The following is a 20,169-nucleotide window of genomic DNA, read 5'->3' as shown; positions in this document are numbered from 1 at the left end:
TGTAAATAAATACCATAGCTCAAATCTCATGGATCTAAAACTGTAATGGACCTCAGAGGTCATCTAATTTTACGAATGAGGAAATTCAGATCTATGCAGTTATGATGTGCCCAACATCACACAGTTGGTAAATGTCACAAGAGGATTTGAAACCAGATTCTCTATTTCCAGAGTCCACATTCTTAAATAGATGCATGATATGAGGAAGATGAAGAGTGAGATAGCATTCACCATGAAAGGAACGAGGCAAAAGCTTCCTCTAGGAGATGGTGCTTGCAATAAGTCTTTTTTTTTTTTTTTTTTTTAGTAGAGCTAAATGGGCTTTATGCTTTTTAAAAAAAAAATATGCCTTTTTATTTACAAGTTATATGCATGGGTAATTTTACAGCATTGACAATTGCCAAACCTTTTGTTCCAATTTTTCCCCTCCTTCCCCCCATTCCTTCCCCCAGATGGCAGGTTGACCAACACATGTTAAATATGTTAAAGTATAAATTAAATACAATATAAGTATACATGTCCAAACAGTTATTTTTGCAATAAGTCTTGAAAGAAGCTAGAGCTTTTTAGAGGTCAAAGACTGCATTCCTGGGATGGAATACAAACTGAAAAGGCACAGAGATGGGAATGGAGAGAAGAGTTGGGGAATAGCAGTTAAGTCCAGTTTAACTAAATGTAGTGTGCATGAAGGGAGAAATGTTCAGTAAGTTTGAGAATAGGGTAGAGCTGATCATGAGATAAGGATGAGGAATTAGACCTGATTTTATTGTCACAGGGAACTTGCAAATGACAAAATTCATTCTACCAAAGCAGTCTGGAGCCTAAAACTTAAAGTCTTAGAGAGTTTCCTTGAGGAATGGGAAGGTAGGTGACTTGCCCAGAGTCACATCACATATGTGTGCCAGATGCAGTAAAAGCTTTAAATGACAAACTGAGGCATTTGCTTTTTTTCCCCCAAGTCAATAGGGAGCCTTTAAAATATTTTGAGCAGGGGAATGATATGGTCAAGCTTATGCTTTATGAAGATTATTTTGGTATCTGTGTGGAGGATGAATTGAAGAGGGGATATACAGAAAGCTAGGAGGCCATTTAAACCATTGCTGTGTCTAAGTGAGGAAAGAAGATATCTCCACTTGGATGTCACCGTCTCCAAAACAGAATTAAGTGTCTTCTTCCCTGTCGTTATAAGGGACACTGATATCCTTCAGGCACCCAGGTTCACACCCTTGAAACCATTCTCAATTCTTTTATGTCCATTTACCCTCCATAGCCAATCACTTGTGATCGTGTCAGTTCTCCACAGCATCTTTAGTGCCCATGTCTTCCTCTCCACTCATATACTCACAATCCAAGTATACATCTTCTCACCTATACTATTGCATTAGACTCCTAATTGCTATTACCACTAGTCTCTCTCCTCTAGACTTATCTCTTCACACAGCTGCCAAATTGATATTCATTCACAAAACACAAGTCTGACCATATTATTCCACCATTCAGGAAGATCATATGGCTCTCTGTTGCTTCTAGGAGCAAATACAAATGCCTCTATTGGGCATTTAAAGACCTCTATGGGACAGCTAGTTGGTGCACTGGATAGAGCACCAGTCCTGAAGTCAGGAGGACCTGAGTTCAAAGCTGACTTCAGAAACTTAACAGTTCCTAGCTGTGTGACTCTGGGCAAGTCACTTAACCCTAATTGTCTCAGCAAAAAAACAAAAACAAAAACAAAAAAACCCTCTATAACCTAGATCCAAATTACTTTTCCAAACATTTCTCATCCATTTTATTCATGTCCTGGATAGAACATTAGATAGAACATTATACCTGGAAGCATGAAGACCTGGGTTCAAATTCATATTCAGACACTCAATAAGCTGTATGGTCCTAAACAAATCACTCACCTCTGTCTCAATTTCCCTTTTTTGTTAAATGAGGATAATAAAATAATATGTACCTCTAAAAGGTGTTATGAAGATAAAATGAGAGAATATTTGCAAAGTATTTTGCAAACCTTAAAATACTTTATAAATGCTAGCCATTATTACATCATACCTTCTACCAAACTGGCCTCCTTACTGTTTTTCATAAATGAGAATCATCTCCCATTTCCCATGTGTTTGTTTAAGCCCTCAATAGTGTTTGGAATGTCCCCCTTTTTCATTTTCATTTCCATTTCTGCCTCAGTGTATGTATTGTGCATTGATTTATTTTTATACATTTAATTTCCATTTCCTAAATGCTTAGTAAGATCTGAGTTCTTTGACAGCAAGGAATATTTTCTATATTTGCATTCCCAGTACCTAGCACATTTTCTAGCACACAGTAAGTATTTAATAAATGCTTATTGACTTGAATGTAGAGATAGAGATGATGAGTCATAGCAAAGGATTAAAGATGGGATGGGTTAAGGCACAAGAGTCTGGGTAATTGGGAAGAAGTAGGTTTGGGGAAGTTCTCTTTTAGACATATTCAGTTTAAGGTGGAAATGTCCAAAATTAAATTGAATAGAGCTAGACATAAAAACCTAAGAGCCATATGCATAGAGATAACTGAACCCATAAAGCTATTGATCACTGAGTTAGCTTGTAGAGAAAGAAAAGGATCCAAGAGACACTTATGGAGGATATCTCTGCAGTTTGGGGTTAGGATGGTGATGATTCAGTAAGGGATACAGAAATCAGTCAGACAATTAATAAGCATTTATTAGGCACCAAATATCTACCAGGCACTCTGCTAAGCACTGGGGGTACAAAAAGAGGCAAAAGACAATTAGTTCCTATCTTCAAGGAGCTCACTATCTAAGGAATGAGTAACACAAAGGAGAAATAGGACAGGTAGGAAAATAACCAGGGGAGAGCAGTATTTTGAAAGTTAGCGATGGTCAAATTGCCAGAAATTACAGAAGTCCAGAAGGATGAGGGAGAGGTCCAGAAGAGTCAGGGCAGAAAAAAAAAAAAAAAGCTTTAGCAATCATGACTTCTTTGGTTACTTTGGAGAGAGCAGTTTCAGTTGACAGGAAAAACTGGAAACTAGATAGGAAGAAACTAAGTAATGGGTGAGAGAAGAGGAAGTCGAGGTAATGCTCATAGTTGGTTTTTCCCCCTCTTAGGAATTTGGCTGTGAAGCGAAGAAAGTGCTTGTTTTAACTAGGTATTGTTGACAACTGTTTGAGATTTCTGTTTTGTTTTGTTTTGTTTTGTTTTGTTTTTGACAAGGCAATTGGGGTTAAGTGACTTGCCCAGGATCACATAGCTAGGAAATGTTAAGTGTCTGAGGCTGGATTTGAACATAGTCCTCCTGATTCCAGCACTGGTGCTCTATCCACTGTGCCATCTAGCTCTCCTCACAGCTGTGGTTGTTCTGTTGTTTCAGTCATGTGTGACTATGACCACATTTAGGGTTTTCTTGGCAAAGATACTGAAATAGTTTGTCGTTTCCTTCTTGGGTTCACTTTACAGATGAGGAAACTGAGGCAAACAGGATGTAGTGATTCGCCCAGGGTCAGGGTTAGCTAGGAAGTGAGGCCAGATTGGAACTCTGGAGGATGAATCTTCTTGACTTCAGGTCCAGCTTTGACACCCAGTTTGACACTCGACTTCCCACTGTTGATAATTAGGTAGTATTTAGACTATGTGGGGCATGTTGAAGGGCCAAGATGGAGAGCATTGAAGGGGGTTGGGCCCCTTCTCTCCATCACTCCCATTTTGTTTCTGAGATAGACTTAACCCAAGGCATGAAAGGAGTTCATGAAACAACAAAAAGTTAATAATCCTTGTGCTATCAGTTCCTCTTTCTTTGGGGGGGGGGGGGTTTGTTCCCACTTATCACCTCAGTTTCTCATTTGTGAAATGGGGCTGATAATACATGCTTATGAGGAAAAGTGCTATTTCAAACAAAATCAATAGACAATCAGTTAGATAGACAACATCACTATGTAGCTCTTTCCCTTCTCTCCCACCCTTCTCCTTGATTCCAGCCATATTTCATTTTATGGCTTTGGGAAATTGGAGCCCTTTTCTGACAATGTTTAATTGGTGAGGAACTGAACAGTGGGCCAAGGCACTAAGAATGTTGTGTTTCTCTGTCTTGTGAAACCTGTTCTTAAAATTGTGTGAGGCCTTGTTTCCTTCTTCCCCTTTACACCACATTCCCCAAAGGGTCAGCCTTCCCATCAGACCACTTTTTCATACAGCTCCCTCCAGAACAAATTGGCCTGTGTTTGTGTGTGCTCTTGCTTTGACATGGTGAGCATGGGAAGAATGTGAGATTTGTCTTATTCCCCTGTCTGGACCTCAAGTGCTGGGAACATCATCTTCTCTGAGAACAGCCATTCTGCTCATTTTTAGTTCCAAGCAGAGAGAAAAATAGGGAAGATTAGTTATTCGTTTATGGAGCAACAGCTGTGAATTGGGTTTTGTGTCTGAAGTTGATGAAGAGCCTCATTCTTCCCCAATTAGAGTTACAACAGCTCCTTCAACTTTATTACTGCTAACCATAAAATATCTTCACAAGGAATGCCACTTGTTTATATCTTCTCCCTTTCTCTCTTTCCTCTTTCTGTATTCCCTTCTCTCCCTTTCCTTTCTTTTCTCCCCTCTTCATTTTCCCCCTTTGTCTTCTCTTCTTTCACTATTCCATCCCTTTTCTCTCTCTTTCTTTCCATCTCTTTTTCCTCTTTTCCCTGACTTCTCCCTTCTCTTCTCTCTCCTTCTCTTCTCCCCTTTTCCCCTTCTCCCTTTTCTCCTACCCCCTTCTCCTCCTCTTCTTCTGTCTTCTTTTCTTCTCCGATCTTTCCTCTCTTCTCCTTTCTCTTCTTTTTTCCCTCTCTTGTCTTTTCTTTCCTCACTGTTCCAATTATTTCTTTCCCCTTTCTATCTTTTTCTTCTTTCTCTTTCTCATTTTCTTTCCCACAGATATCCAAAGCTGGAAAAGTACTTCAGTAACCATATAGTCTAATCCATACCTGGATATGTTGTGCCACAGTTGCCTTTTAATGTTCTGACTCAGTTTTCCTAATTGTCCTATTCAATTACTCTGTCTCAGGTTATAACCATTCCCTCTTAATATTTGATAGGATAAACGTCTTGTATTTTAGATTTCAAGCTATAATTATTCTCTCTTAATGTTTGATTGGGTAAAGATCTTTATCCATTTTAGACATCATTAGATTATCAGGAGCCTCTCCAGTACCTCCCATTATGTCATCCTAGGTGCCTCCTCTCATTAGGTCTTCCCCATCCAGGTACCTCCCCCATTATGTCATTGTTCTTGTTACCCTATAAAAGAATCTTGTATCTGACATTCACTGCTGGATTCTTGGAAACGATAGTCTCATTCAGCCCTGGGACCAAACCATGAAACCATTTGGTCCCAGTAAATCTTTTCCACTTAATAAATTATTAAATATTCTCTAAACTCTATCTTGCTCAATTTCTTTGGCATTACAGATTGAAATCCTTTTTATAATATACCTAGCCATGTGATCATCTAGCCTTTGCTTGACTATCTCAATGAAAGAAGACCTCACCATTTCTAAGGGAAATCTTTTTACTTTTGGATAGCCATAATTAATTAGATTTTCCTCAGGTGTGGGAAGGGAACATGCTCACATACGCCCTTTCTGATGGGTTATGTGTGTGCATTGAATATATACAAATATTTTCTGCCTGTTTCATGTGAAACCATGTGAAAGCTTGGAGGTTGGAGAATGGAAAGACATTGACTTTTCCTAAAATCAGTCAGTGAGAAGACGCTTTATTAGCACCCAGTACAAGAATTACAACCATGTAATAGAACAAGAATTTGTTAAGAACCTACCACATGGAAAGCACTCTGCATTAGCCCTGAGGGAAACTAAAATTTTTGGCAGGATACCACTTCTGACCCTGTAGTTTATAATCCAAGAAACTAATGAAGGAGATGTTAGATCCTTCTTCTTATAATAGCCAACATTTACATAGGCTTTAAGATTTACAAAATGCTTTATGCATATTATCTCATTTTCTCCTCATAAAAGCTGCATGAAGTAAGTGCTCTAGATTTTGTTACACCCCCTTTGAATGAGAAAGCTGAGGCTTGGGAAATTAAATGACTTACTTATGATCATGTAGCTACAAAGTACTAGAAGAAAGTGTTCTTCCCACAATACCACTTCATCTTCTAGGTACATGTATAAGCACAGTACAAGTTAGAATGCAATATAAATATAGTACAACTTGGAATGTGGAGGGTGAAACTGAAAGGGAGAGGAAAGCCTCTCGAGAAGATGATGACTGACCTGAGCAAAGAGAATACTCTCAGAAGATGATGATGAAGACAGAGTATGTGTTCTGAAGTTGGATATGGAGGTGAGAGAAGTTAGGACAAAAGTTGGGAATAATTAATAGTTTGTGTGGAATATAGAATGTATAAGGGTTAGCTAGGATCCCTGACTCACAGGGAATTCTCAGAATGAAATCTAACCAGGCAAACACTGGATCTAATCATGAAGAAAAGGTGAGCCCTCAGAGAGAATGATGACTGCATAGGGACACCATTGGCCAACCAAAGTTCTTCATAAAAACATAGAAGCAAGGAGGATGAAAGTGAAAATACTATATTCCATAAAAACTAACATCAGGAACTCTCAGAGCAAACTTATATCAACACTATGATGTAGGTGCTATTGTCTTCATTTTACAGAAGAGAAAACTGAGGCAAATTAAGAAGTATCTAAGGCTGGATTTCAACTCAGGTCTTCCTGATTTCAGATCCACCTTTTACAGATTGGAAAAATGAGGTTTACAAAGAATGACTTGCTCAGGCCATATAGTTCATAAATGATAATGCTTGGACCTAGAGTCACCTGGTTCCTGATTCCAAGTCAGGTGTTTTTTTTCCATTATAACACAGCTGTTCTAAACTTGTATGGTACTTAAGCTACGAGGAATAAGCTTTTGTTTATACCTTAATTATGTATGTATGTAATCACAGGAAAAAGTTGACTGAACTTGAGTTCAGTCTTGCTATAAAATTCGGGTGCTTTTGTGATTAACAGAGTGGACTAATTCTTTAATCCACAGAGATTTTATTTGAAACAAAGATTTAATTAAAAAATAAAAGAATTCCAATTCCTTAACTTGATCATTGTTCTTATCTGCTAGAATTTTAGCTGTGTGTGTGTGTGTATGTGCACATATGTGTCTCTCTGTCCCTCACATACATATGTACATGCACATACATATCTATATCTATATATCTATTCTATCCATTCCAATCAACATTTATTAAGTGCCGTGCACTGTGTTAAGCAGTGGTACTATAATTCACAAAAAGAAAGTCCCAGTCCTCAGGGAGTTTATAATCTAAAGGAGGAGACAACATATAAAGGGAGGAATAGGAGACCAGGGAGGTATCTTGTTCCTTGGAGTTGAGACTAGGCAGAGTAGCAAAGGTTTTAAAGTGGAGTGAGCTGAGAGTCCAGTTTCTGCTGGCATTAGGAGTAGTTTGGTACAGTAGATAAGAATGCTGAGCCAGGAGTCACAAAGACTCCTCTTCTGGAGTTCAAATCTGGCCTCAGATACTTTGTAGCTGTGGGACCCTGGGAAAGTCACTTAACCCTGTTTGTTTCCTTTTCTCATTTGTAAAATGAGTCAGAGAAAGAAATGGCAAAACATTCCATTATCTTTGCCAAGAAAACCCCAAATAGGGTTATAAATAGTTGGACTAAAAAACAACTGACCAGAAATAACATCATCATCTATATACATAAAGTGGGCAGAACAGGATAAAAGTGTAAATATACAGATAATGGGCCATTCTGAAGCATAGAGTGAATAAATAGCAATATGAAATCATTTTGGAAGGGTAAACTGGGGCTAGATGGTGATTGACCTTAAATAGTAGGTTAAAAGAAAATAATAAACAGGATAAAGAGTTTGTGTTTCATTTTTATAGAAAACAAGGAAGTTCTGAAGAGTTTGAGCAGGGGAATAACACGTGAAACTTCTGCATTAAGAAGATTATTTTGAAGGATATTTGAAGGATGGATAGATTGGCCAGAGGGTGGAGGCAGGGAAGCTATGGAAGGGAAGATGTTAAGGAATGAAATATCACCCAGATTTAGCAAATGATTGAATAAAGAGTGATAGTGATAGAGAGGAGGCAATCAGAAATGACTTTTGAGGTTTCAAACACAGGGGACTAAGAAAGTTTCTGTTATTAGTTGTGTGGCAATAGGCAAATCACTTAACTTCTAACCTCAGTTTTCTGATCTATGAAATGGAGATGATACTTGCTTCTTCATGGGGTCATGTTCTATAAAGTGCTTTTTAAACTTTAGAATTATTACTCTTGTCTTCTTGGGAATGTTTTTTACTTCCTTTCTCTCTCTTTTGTGTACATACCTCAGGACACATGTGCACGCACTCACATACACACAGACATACATGCACACATAATCTTCTTTCATCTTCCCTTCTTTGGTTTTAAAACACTCCTCTCCACACTCCACACCTACTTTCAAGATAAAATATTTTTATAGTTAGCATAACATTCTCCCTAAATCCTTACTTTCTCCTCTGACCCTTCATTCTTTGTGAATATGAAAGCAGGAACTGCTTCACTTTTTACTTTATATTTTTAATACTTAGGACTGCTCCTTGTTCTTAATAGGTACTTTTCATTGCTTATTAATTGGTTGATTTTGATCAGTGAGTGACAGTCCTCAGTCTCCCTCAACTTCAACAAATATTTATTAAGTGGCTATTAATAAAAGCTCACATTTTTATTCTGCTTTAAGGTTTACAGGGTGTTTTCTTCCCAACAGTTTTGTGAAGGAGGAAATGCAAATATTATCTCTATTTTACAGTTGAAGAAATTGAATCACAGAAGGATTCATATAGATTGTAAACAAGTTGTCTACCATGTGCAGAAGTTTACTATCTTATGGTCCCAGCTTTTGCAAAGTTCATAGTCTGTTATGAAACTAAGCCATCATATTAAGTTGTTATTAATATCTGATTTTAGTACAATGTAATGTGTGAAACCAAGAGCTACATGAAACTTATGGGAGAAGGTCCAAGCTTGTTTTTTTTTTTTTTTTTAATTTAATAGCCTTTTATTTACAAGTTATATGTATGGGTAACTTTACAGCATTGACAATTGCCAAACCTCTTGTTTCAGTTTTTCACCTCTTACCTCCCACCCCCTCCCCTAAATGGCAGGATGACCAGTAGATGTTAAATACATTAAAATATAAATTAGATACACAATAAGTATACATGACCAAACCGTTATTTTGCTGTACAAAAAGAATCAGACTCTGAAATCTTGTACAATTAGCTTGTGAAGGAAATCAAAAATGCAGGTGGGCATAAATATAGGGATTGGGAATTCAATGTAATGGTTTTTGGTCATCTCCCAGAGTTCTTTCTCTGGGCGTAGCTGGTTCAGTTCATTACTGCTCCACTGGAAATGATTTGATTGATCTCGTTGCTGAGGATGGCCTGGTCCATCAGAACTGGTCATCATATAGTATTGTTGTTGAAGTATATAATGATCTCCTGGTCCTGCTCATTTCACTCAGCATCAGTTCATGTAAGTCTCTCCAGGCCTTTCTGAAATCATCCTGTTGGTCATTTCTTACAGAACAGTAATATTCCATAATATTTATATACCACAATTTATTCAGCCATTCTCCAACTGATGGACATCCATTTAGTTTCCAGTTTCTAGCCACTACAAAAAGGGCTGCCACAAACATTCGTGCACATACAGGTCCCTTTCCCTTCTTTATAATCTCTTTGGGATATAAGCCCAGTAGTAACACTGCTGGATCAAAAGGTATGCACAGTTTGATAACTTTTTGAGCATAGTTCCAAACTACTCTCCAAAATGGTTGGATTCGTTCACAACTCCACCAACAATGCATCAATGTCCCAGTTTTCCCACATCCCCTCCAACAATCATCATTATTTTTTCCTGTCATTTTAGCCAATCTGACAGGTGTGTAGTGGTATCTTAGAGTTGTCTTAATTTGCATTTCTCTGATTAATAATGACTTGGAGCATCTTTTCATATGACTAGAAATAGTTTCAATTTCTTCATCTGAGAATTGTCTGTTCATATCCTTTGACCATTTTTCAATTGGAGAATGGCTTGATTTTTTATAAATTAGAGTTAATTCTCTATATATTTTGGAAATGAGGCCTTTATCAGAACCTTTGACTGTAAAAATATTTTCCCAGTTTATTGCTTCCCTTCTAATCTTGTCTGCATTAGTTTTGTTTGTACAGAAACTTTTCAGTTTGGTATAATCGAAATTTTCTATTTTGTGATCAGTAATGATCTCTAGTTCTGCTTTGGTCATAAAGTCAGAAGGTCCAACCTTACATAGGAGTTAAGGAACTTCAGACAGGTTTAATTTACTTTTTCAAGATAGTTGTAAATATTAGATTATGTGATTATAAGCATACTGGTTTGTATTTTTCTTCACTATATACCATAACCAATTCTAAAATAATTTTGGGAGTTTAAAGATATTAAGTAGAACACAGTACTTATTTCCTATCTCCATGGAGTTTATGTTCTATTTGTTATTATTACAAGGCAATTGGAGTTAAATGTTTTGGACAGAGTCATACAGCTATTAAATGTTGTGTTTGAAACTAGATTTGAATTCAGGTTCTTCTGACTCCAGAGCCAGTGCTCTATCTACTGTACCATCTAGATGCCTATAGTTTGCTTGAAAGGGGAATAAGATAACTATCTGTAATCCTATCCCTTCCTTTGATCTCTGATTGTTGATTGGTGTCCTACATTCTCTAGGAGAACCAAAAGACATCACTGTGTTAGAATAAAGTTACAGTCTGACTAGATCATAAGAGCTCAGAATGCTCTGCCACAGATTGGGCACAAATAGTCACTATAAACATTTGGAGTGGATTCTCTAACTTTGCACATCTTGCATTTCTTCATAAAGCACAGCCCCTTCTTTGATGAGGGAACTCCATACTGGCCAGTTCTGTGCCAGTGTCATCAAATCAATTCTAAAGTTCTTAAGAGAGACCTTGAGAGTGTACATGTATCACTTCTTCTGCCCACCTTGTGAGCGCTTGCCTTGTGTTGAGTTCTCCATAAAAATTGTCTTTATGGCAAGCATACATTGGGCATTCAGACAATGTGACAGCACCAGCTCTGTGCAGTAGAGCTGGGACACTTGGCATTTTAATTAGAGAAAGGACCTCATTGTCTGGTATCTTATTCTGCCAGGTGATCTTCAAAATCTTCCTAAATCAGTTCAAATGGAAGCCATTCAGTTTCCTGGCATGGTGCTGGTATATTGGCCAGGTTTCACAGACAAACAACAATGAGGTCAACACAACATTTCGATAGACCTTCAGTTTGTCAGTCAAATACCTCTCCTCTCCCCAACTTTCCTTTGGAGTCTCCCAAACATGGAGCTAGCTCCGGCCATGTGTGTGCCAATTTCATTATCAATGTGGACATCCCTGAAAAGTATACGAAGGTAATGGAATATTGCAAGCTGATTTCAGAAAAGCCTGGAAATATCTGTATGAACTGATGCTGAGTGCAGTGAACAGAACCAGGAGAACATTGTACACAATAACAAGATTATATGATGATCAACTATAATGGACTTGACTCTTTTAAACAATGAGGTGATTTAAAGCAATTCCAATAGACCTGAGATGGAAAATAGCAATCACATCCAGAGAGAACTATGGAGACTGAATGTGGATCAAAACATAGTATTTTCTCCTTTTGTTTTTTTTTCCTTGTGTTTTTCCCCTTTTGGTCAATTTTTCTTGCACAAAATGACAAATATAGAAATATGTTTAAAAGGATAACACATATTTTACCTATATCAGATTACTTCCTGTTCGGGGGAGGATGGAGGTAAAGAAGGGAGAAAAATTTGCTATACAAAAATGAATGTTGAAAATATCTTTATATGTATTTGGAAAAATAAAATATTATTGAGAAAGAAAAAAGAAAGTACATCAAAATAAGTGAATTTATCCGCAGCATTCAAAACTCCATTTGCTGTGGATATAACCATCAATTGATGGTTCCACATGTGGATGGTATGGTGTGTTTTTGGAGGCAGAAATAAAACACCACATTAGAAGTTTAGCCACCCTCTATCCCTTCATTGTCCCCAGATAATATCTCCTCCCTTGTATTTTATGAGAATTTTTTCATGTTTACTCCATAGAAATTCATATAACTCTCTTTGAACTCCGTAAAAGCCTAATCCTGTGCTATTTAAAACTAAGGTGACCTTGGGCAAATAAATCACTTAAGAATTCTGGACCTCATTTCCTTATTTTATTTAAATGAGGTATTTGGCCTAGATTTTATAAATCCCTTTCAATCTGAAATCTTTATATACAAGAAGACAACTGAATGAAAAAGTGGCAGCTAGGTGGTGCCATAGTGCATAGAGTACCTGATTTAGCATCAAGATTCATCTTGAGTCATATCCAGCCTCAGATACTTAATAGTTGTGTGATCCTGGGCAAGTCACTGAACCCCTACTTGCCTCAGTTTCCTCATTTGTAAAATGAGCTGAAGAAAGAAATGGCAAACCTCTCCTGTATCTTTTCCTAGAAAACCCCAAATGAGGTCATGAAGAGTTGGATATGACTGAATAATGACTGAACAAAAGATAGAAGTGTAGGGAATGAAGGAATTGAAACCACAACAAAAATTTGAGAAGAGGGAAAAGAAGAGAATAAGCATTTATATAGAACTCACTATATTTCAGGCATTGGGTTAAGCACTTTATAAGTATTCATTTACAAATACAGTAATCATATTAAAAACCCAAAACGTAAAGAGATTTTAGGCAGCAAAAGATATTTATATAAAATCATGTGTCTTTGGACCCTTTCCTTATCTAGGTATAATTCCTCAGCAAGAAAGGATTGGATTAAATCATATAATCTCAGCTTAAAAATATTTTGGTAATTGTATTAGAGTTTAATTGATTTTTTTGTAATATAATATAAAAAAAAATTGGAAAAGGGGTTCATTGGCTTTGCTAGACTAAGTCCATGCCACACAAAAAAGTTAAGAATCCCTGTCCTAGATGATCTCTGATGTCACTTTCTGCTCTAGCATTCTATTCAGTTTAAGAAGCTACTATTAAATTCCTACTATGTGCCAGGAACTGGGGATACAAAGAAAAAAATTTAGCGAACTCCTGCCCTCAAGGAGCTTATATTCTACTGGTATTGAAAATAGCATGTATGTAGGTGAGTAAATACAAATACCAAATACTTCGAGGAGAATGATTGTGTTAAGACTAGGATGAAAATAAGGGACGTACTTTATGGAAGTAAGCATTGGCAAAAGATATGGCATCCTAGATATGGGGGACAGCTTCTGCAAATGCATAGAAATATGAGATGAAGTATTGAGTTTTGGTAACAGAGAGTGTATTTTGGCTGGAAGAGACAGGTTTAAATGTGATACAAAGAAAACTTTTCTTAATATTAGAGACAGGCAGATGAGGAATGGGCTGCTGCTTTGGGATGCAGTATATTTTATTTTAGAGTCTATAGGAGGCTACTGCAGTTTTTGAGCAGGGAAGTGATGATCACATTATTCCAATCACAGACTATAATTTTGGCAGTTGTATGGAAGATGGATTGGTGGAGGAGAGAGATGAGGTGATAGATCGAATAAAAAGGCAGTTGTAATATTCATTCAAAATGAGAAGACTCAACCTTAGATCATATGATACCCATGCTTAGAGAAGTGTAAGGATGAGGAATCAACAAAAGAATATTAAAAAAAAAAAAAAGCAATTGCACAAATAGGAAAAAAGTTAGAAGGAAGTAGTGTCACAATTAAATTCAATCTAGCAATCATTTATTATAACAATTATCTCCTATGATAGATGAGAGATATATAAGATAGAGGGATAGTTACATGGATGGATGAGAAATAAGATAGATGATGGATGGATAGATAGATGAGAGCATTTATTAACCACTTAGTATATGCTAAGCACTAGAAATACAACTACAACAAAGAAGAAAGACATTCTGCCTTCAAGAAGCTCACATTCAAACGGGTCAGAAAAAGATGTAAATAATTAGTTACATACAACATATATGCAGAGAAAATGGAAGGTAAACTCAAAGGGGAAGATACTAACTGCTGGGTAAAACAAGGAAAGGCCTCTTGAAGAAGTTGGGATTTAAGCTGACTCAGGAAGGAAGGCAGGAAAACAGAATGTCAGAGGGGAAGAGGGAAAGCATTCTAGTGCAAAGACTTGGAGCTAGGAGATTGTGTCTGAGAATCAAAGAGGCCATGTAGCTAGATTATAGAGCACTTGGGGGAATGTAAATTTAAAAGATTGGAAAAGTAGGAAGGAGCCAAGCTGTAAAGCACTTTAAATGCAAAGGACTTTAGGTATGCTCCTGAGATAATAGGGAAGTACTGGTATTAATAGAGCAAGAGGTAGATGTGATCAGAGGTATGCTTGAGGAAAATTACTTTGGTAGATGAGTGGACCATGGCTTGGGATGAAGAGAGAGTTGTATTTTGCTAGTATAACCTTCCAGATCTCAAGGTCACCTGCATGCCATGGAAATGAGAGATTCAAGTGTGGAAGTGTGCACACACGTGTGAAATTTTGACTTGATCCTCTCCTGCTCACATCACTTTTGGGTCTCCATGATGAGGTCCAAAGGAATTATTAAAAAATAAATAAATAAAATAAAACTCAGCTCGCGCATTTCTCAGGCATATAAATATGGATTTAATGTTACATATTTGTACTAAATGGCTAGACAGGAACTTGAAAGATGCTTCCTTGTGTTAACACCCAAAGCCTTCATTCTTGTTTTCTGCATTTGTGTGGAATTTGTAGCAGTTTTCATCCTGAAAACAAATTCCCTCTGGCTCCTGTAAAGTTTAGTACCAAAGACAGGTTCTGCTTTGAAAACAAACATAGAAAATCCTCAGAGGAGCATGCTTTTCACATTTGAGAGTGTGCTTAAATGGATAGAATTATCCAGCAAGTAGAGAGTGGTAGATAAGTGTTGAATTTTAAAACCTAGAGCTAAAACTCGTAAAAATGTGCTTGAGTTTAGTTTGAAAGCATCAAGCAGAGTAATAGAACAAAACTAAGATAAAACTTTGAAATATGAAAAAATCGAATCCAGGTGACCTTTAAAATCTGTAAAATGCCTTTGTGATTAGGAGTAAACATTGTCCAGTTATATACATAATCATTCAAAGAATCTTTGTTAACTGTTTGCTGTCAGTAAATAACTATTCTGAGAATTGGAGTTGCTAGGATAAGTAAAACAGTCCTCATCCCCCACACCCAAAGAATTTAGGCTAATGTCCATGAGTCTTTAAGCTCCAATGGCATAACGGGTAGATTTGAAGTCAGGAAGACCTGGATTTGAAACTTTAAGCTTCACCTAGCTGTATCAACCTGGGTAAGCTGGTTAACCTCTCATCTTAGTTTCCTATTTGTAAAATAGGGATCATGTGGGATAATAGATAATAGTACTTAATAGAATTACTTTGGAGCTTAGATAAAATAATATATTGCCATGTAAATAATACAATTATCATTATTATTGTCCTGTCAGCCTGTTAAACATTTATACTTTCATTTGTGAAGATTTGATGTTGGTGACATTGTATCTTTTAATTTAAAGCTAATATTGTGTCAAGAGGCTTGGGGGAAAAGACAATGTTACCCTCTTCCCCAGAGAGGACTAATTTATGTAGAGGAGTCTTTCCATTGATTTCTTATAAGATGAAACTATGAAAGTGGGAAATGAAATTGCCTGTCTGCCACTGCTGCTAAGTGCTTCTTCTTGACTTGCAATCCATGTCACTGAAATCATTCAGTAACTTGTAAATTCAGTAACTAGTCATTTCAGTAACTTGCCATTGTAAAAAGTGAATGCTCTATTCTTGGGGTGTCAAAGAACTGGAAACTAAGGGAGTTCCCATTATTTGGAGAGGGACTTATTTACAAATTTATTTATAATTATCATTTATGAATATAATAAAATACTATTGTGATGTAAGAAATGATGAAGGAAATAGATTCAGAGAAAGTGGGGCAGAGTCACATGAGCAACCAAGAGAACCCAGAGAAAAAGCTATATAATAACATCATAAAGACTTAAAAACTGTGATCAACCCCTTTTACTGATCACTCACAATGAAACATGCTACTCACCTCCTGACAGATGGACTTAGAGTGCAGATTGAGACATATTTTTGAATGTGGTCAGTGTGAGAATTTGCTTCGCTTGACTGCATAGCTGTTAAAAAGATCTTGTTTTTCTTATTTCAATGTGAGGACAAAGTAAGAAGGAAGGAAAATAGATTTTTTTTTTTCATTTTTTAAGGTTAAACTAAAAATGGCAACAAAGAATAAAATTGATGTTAGACAATTCAAGCACATGACTTTAAGGTAGAAATGTTTAAGATGTTCATCATCACGTTGCATTTGGGGGAAGGTGTAATATTTTGTATGGATCTCTCTACACTTCCTCTTCTTTCTGCCCATAATCTATCAATCCATTATTTTCCAGTAATGCTTTGGAAATCAACAAGCATTTGTGAGTCACTATCTACTAGAAAGATAGGTAAAGTGTGTGAAGTTGATTTGAACTTGGCTCTTTCTGACTTCTAGAGCTTTATCCACGTAATTCCTAGCCACCAGTAGTCAAGATTTATCTCCTGGCTCTGTACCCCAGGCATTCTGTTTCTTCCCTATAAAATGGGGCTAGTAATACTGGGTCAAATTTTAATACAAAGTCTGATTATTTTGATTACTTTTCCCCAAAAACTGGTAGATTCCCCTGTTGACTGAGGAAGTCTCTTAGGTTCATCATTGATAAATCTGTAAATGCTTTAAGTTAAGAGTTCTAAACTGGAATCTATGTACTCTGAAAAATTTGGCAACATTTTTTTCATTAAGGTTTTTTATTTTCAAAACATATACACAGTTAATTTTCAATATTCACCCTTACAAAACCCTGTGTTCCAATTTTTTTTCCCTTCCTTCAAACCACCTCCTCCCATAGTCAGCAGATAATCCATTATATGCCAAACATGTGCAATTCTTCTATACATATTATTTACCTATACATATTTGCATCAGAAAAATCAAATCAAAAAGGGAAAAATGAGAAAGAAAACAAAATGCAAGCAAACAACAATAAAAGAAATAAAAATACTATGTTGTGATCCACATTCAGTTCCTGTAGTCTTCTGTCTGGGTGCAGATGGTACTTTTCATCACAAGACCATTGGAACTGCTCTGAATCACCCTGGAGTTGAAAAGAGCCACATCTGTCATCATATAATCTTGCTGTTACTGTGCACAGTGTTCTCCTGATTCCACTCATTTTATTTAGTATTAGTTCATGTAAATCTCTCCAGGCCTTTCTGAAATCATCCTGCTTGTCGTTTCTTATAGAACAGTAATATTCCATAACATTCATAGACCATAATTTATTCAGCCATTTCCCAGCTGATGGGCATCCACTCAGTTTCCAGTTTCTTGCCATACAAAAGTGGCTGCTACAAACATTTTTGCACAGAGGGGTCTTTTTCCTTCCTTTAAAATCTCTTTGAGATATAGGCCCAATAGGGGCACTGCTGGATCAAAGATATGCACAATTTGATAGCTCTTTGGGGATAGTTCCAAATTGTTCTCCAGAATGGTTGAATCAGTTCACAATTCTACCAGCAATGTATCAGTGTCCCAGTTTTCCCACATTTCCTCCAGCATTCTTCATTATCTTTTTCTGTCATCTTAGCCAATCTGAGAGGTGTGTAGTGGTACCTCAGAGTTGTCTTAATGTAGTAACTCTATTTCAACTTAAATTTATTATCTCATGACTTCTATCATAAAAATTTAAAAGGATTATTCTGAGAAGGGGTCCAACGGCTTCACCAGACTATGAAAGGATTCCATGACACAAAAAAGTTAAAAATCCCTACTTTAAGGATAGGCTATTGGGGGGCAGCTGCAGTGAATGGAACACTGGCCCTAGAGTTAGGAGGATCTAAGTTCAAATTTAGCCTCAGACATTTACTAGCTACATGATCCTGGATAAATCATTTAATCCTGATCATCACCCCCAAAAAACATCTTTTAATAAGATGGGATCTTCCAGAGCCAGAACTATGAAGTATTTTCAACTTCTTGTTATTGTTGTTATTTGCTTCTTTTTTTCCTTCTTTCTCATGTCTTTTCCCCTTTTACTCTGAGTTTTTGTGTGCAGCACAACGAATATGGAAATATATTTAGAAGAATTGCACATATTTAATCTGTATCAGATTGCTTGCTGTCTTGGGAAGAGGATAAAGAGGGAGAGAGGGAGAAAGAAAAATTTTAAACACAAGATTTTGCAAAGATGAATATTGAATATTCTCTTTGCATGTGTTTGGAAAACTAAAATACTATTTAAAAAAAAAAAAAAGATGGAATGGTGACAATGGTATGTCAACGCCTTCCGTTTCCTGACTTTGTTCTGTGAGCTTTATTGTACTTTAGAGTAAGTAATGAACTCTAGGGGCCAGAATTCTCACATTCTTCATAGCATTTTGCAAGTGCAGGTGGCTAGAAGTGCCAAGGAAACACCTTTCTCCATGCTAAAGAGCCATGCCAGATTTGGAGTTGAATTCTTTACCTTCTCATTCCCCAGGACTACATGGAATCTGGTTTTTCTCTTCCTACCCTTGAAATGGGTTTGATACCAAATGAAGCTTGGGGAGGGGGTCTCTTTTCACCCCAAAGTAAATGCCATTTTCCCCCTCTCTTTTCCTTTTAGAGACAAGATTACTGATTAATGCTTCACCTTAGTTCAAGTTTGCTGAAATTAATTTTCTGGGTAAGTTCCTTCTCACCTCTTACACAGAATTTTCACTTGAAATGATCTAAGATTCTGTTTTTACCATTGTACAGCCCCCTTAAGACCTATATTACATTTTCCTACTAACTTTTAAATTGTTTGACACTTTACTTCTGAGATTTTGGTGGCCTATCATTTGTAGAAATATAACATTGCTACAGTATTCTTGCTAAAAGAATGAGCTTCTGAAAGGTGAATGGTTAATCTAAAGGAAGATTCTCTCCTAATCCAGATCCAGGGCATCTTCTATCATAGCATCTCACTGCAGGTCAGCCCTTCAGTGAAAGGGACTGTGCCTCCCAGCATGGCCTGTTCTGTAAGCATAAGGATTTCAATCATCCTGTTTAACTCTCTCATCTTACATCCTGGGAATGGAAGCCCAAAGAGGGAAAGTGATTTGCCTATGTGCTCACACAAATAGTAAGTATCAAAGCTGGGATTCCAATCCAAGTTCCAAGACTTCAAATCCATTAGCCTTTCTCCTATTCTTCGGTGTTACCATCTTTGTCCTTCAGTATAATAAAGTATTCCAAAAGCGCTTTACCTGTCCATCTTCAGGGAAAGTGCTTAAAAATGTAAAAGCCTCCAATTTAAGGTGTGCTTATGAGTTATTATTGATGCATTTTAGAAAATCCATGGTTCTTTACCTTTAGCTAGCATTGGAACATTCCCATTTTACAGATAAGGAAACTGAGGCTGCAGTAGTAAAGTGATTTGTCCAGTGCCACAAACTACTGAGGCTTAATTTGAAATCAAGTCTTTATGACTTGACTTTAGTAGTCTGTCTAATATATCATGTGATATTTAAATATTCCTTCTTCTTTCCCAAAATATGTCCATTGAAAAAAAAAATTGAGGAGAAGTCTCCTCAAGACTTCTATCACCACCATTCCCATTTGTTTCCCTTTTTTCCCCTCTCCTTTCCCAGCTGCCCTTACCACTGATTGGAGAGAGGCTAGAAATATCTTCCTCTGGGAAGTAGGCTGGATCTCTGAGGGGTTAGAAATATAAAATATGAAAGTGACAGCTAGCATGAACCTTAGAACATATAGATGTTGAATATTATAGTTAGTAGGAATGATAGAACTTGAAATGTTATTACACTTAGAAGAGACTTTAGAACATGGAATATCACAGAGCAAGAAGGGACTATGTACACTAGACAGAGGAGAATGCTGTTTTGAAGTCAGTCTTCAGCAACTTGCATTTCTTCATGCATCTCTCTCTCTTCTCTCCTCTGTCTCTGTCTCTGTCTGTC

At 36.8% G+C, this 20,169-nt stretch overlaps 1 protein-coding gene across 3 annotated transcripts in view; it reads left to right on the top strand.

Annotated features, from left to right (window-relative positions):
• The window catches only part of SH3BP2 (SH3 domain binding protein 2), a 110,586-nt gene that overhangs the window by 38,411 nt on the left and 52,006 nt on the right, over nt 1–20,169 (top strand). For 2 of the 3 annotated variants that reach the window (XM_031942377.1, XM_031942375.1), the window contains exon 2: nt 18,831–18,890. The exons of the other annotated variant lie outside the window; for it this stretch is intronic. The gene's annotated coding sequence lies outside the window, so the exon portion shown is untranslated. The remainder of the gene's footprint in view (nt 1–18,830; nt 18,891–20,169) is intronic. 3 annotated transcript variants of the gene reach the window in all.

This window comes from Sarcophilus harrisii, chromosome 6, assembly GCF_902635505.1.
Source record: "Sarcophilus harrisii chromosome 6, mSarHar1.11, whole genome shotgun sequence".
Lineage (NCBI taxonomy): Eukaryota > Metazoa > Chordata > Mammalia > Dasyuromorphia > Dasyuridae > Sarcophilus > Sarcophilus harrisii.
Note: the sequence above shows the minus strand (reverse complement) of the source record. Positions and strands in the feature narration are given on the sequence as shown.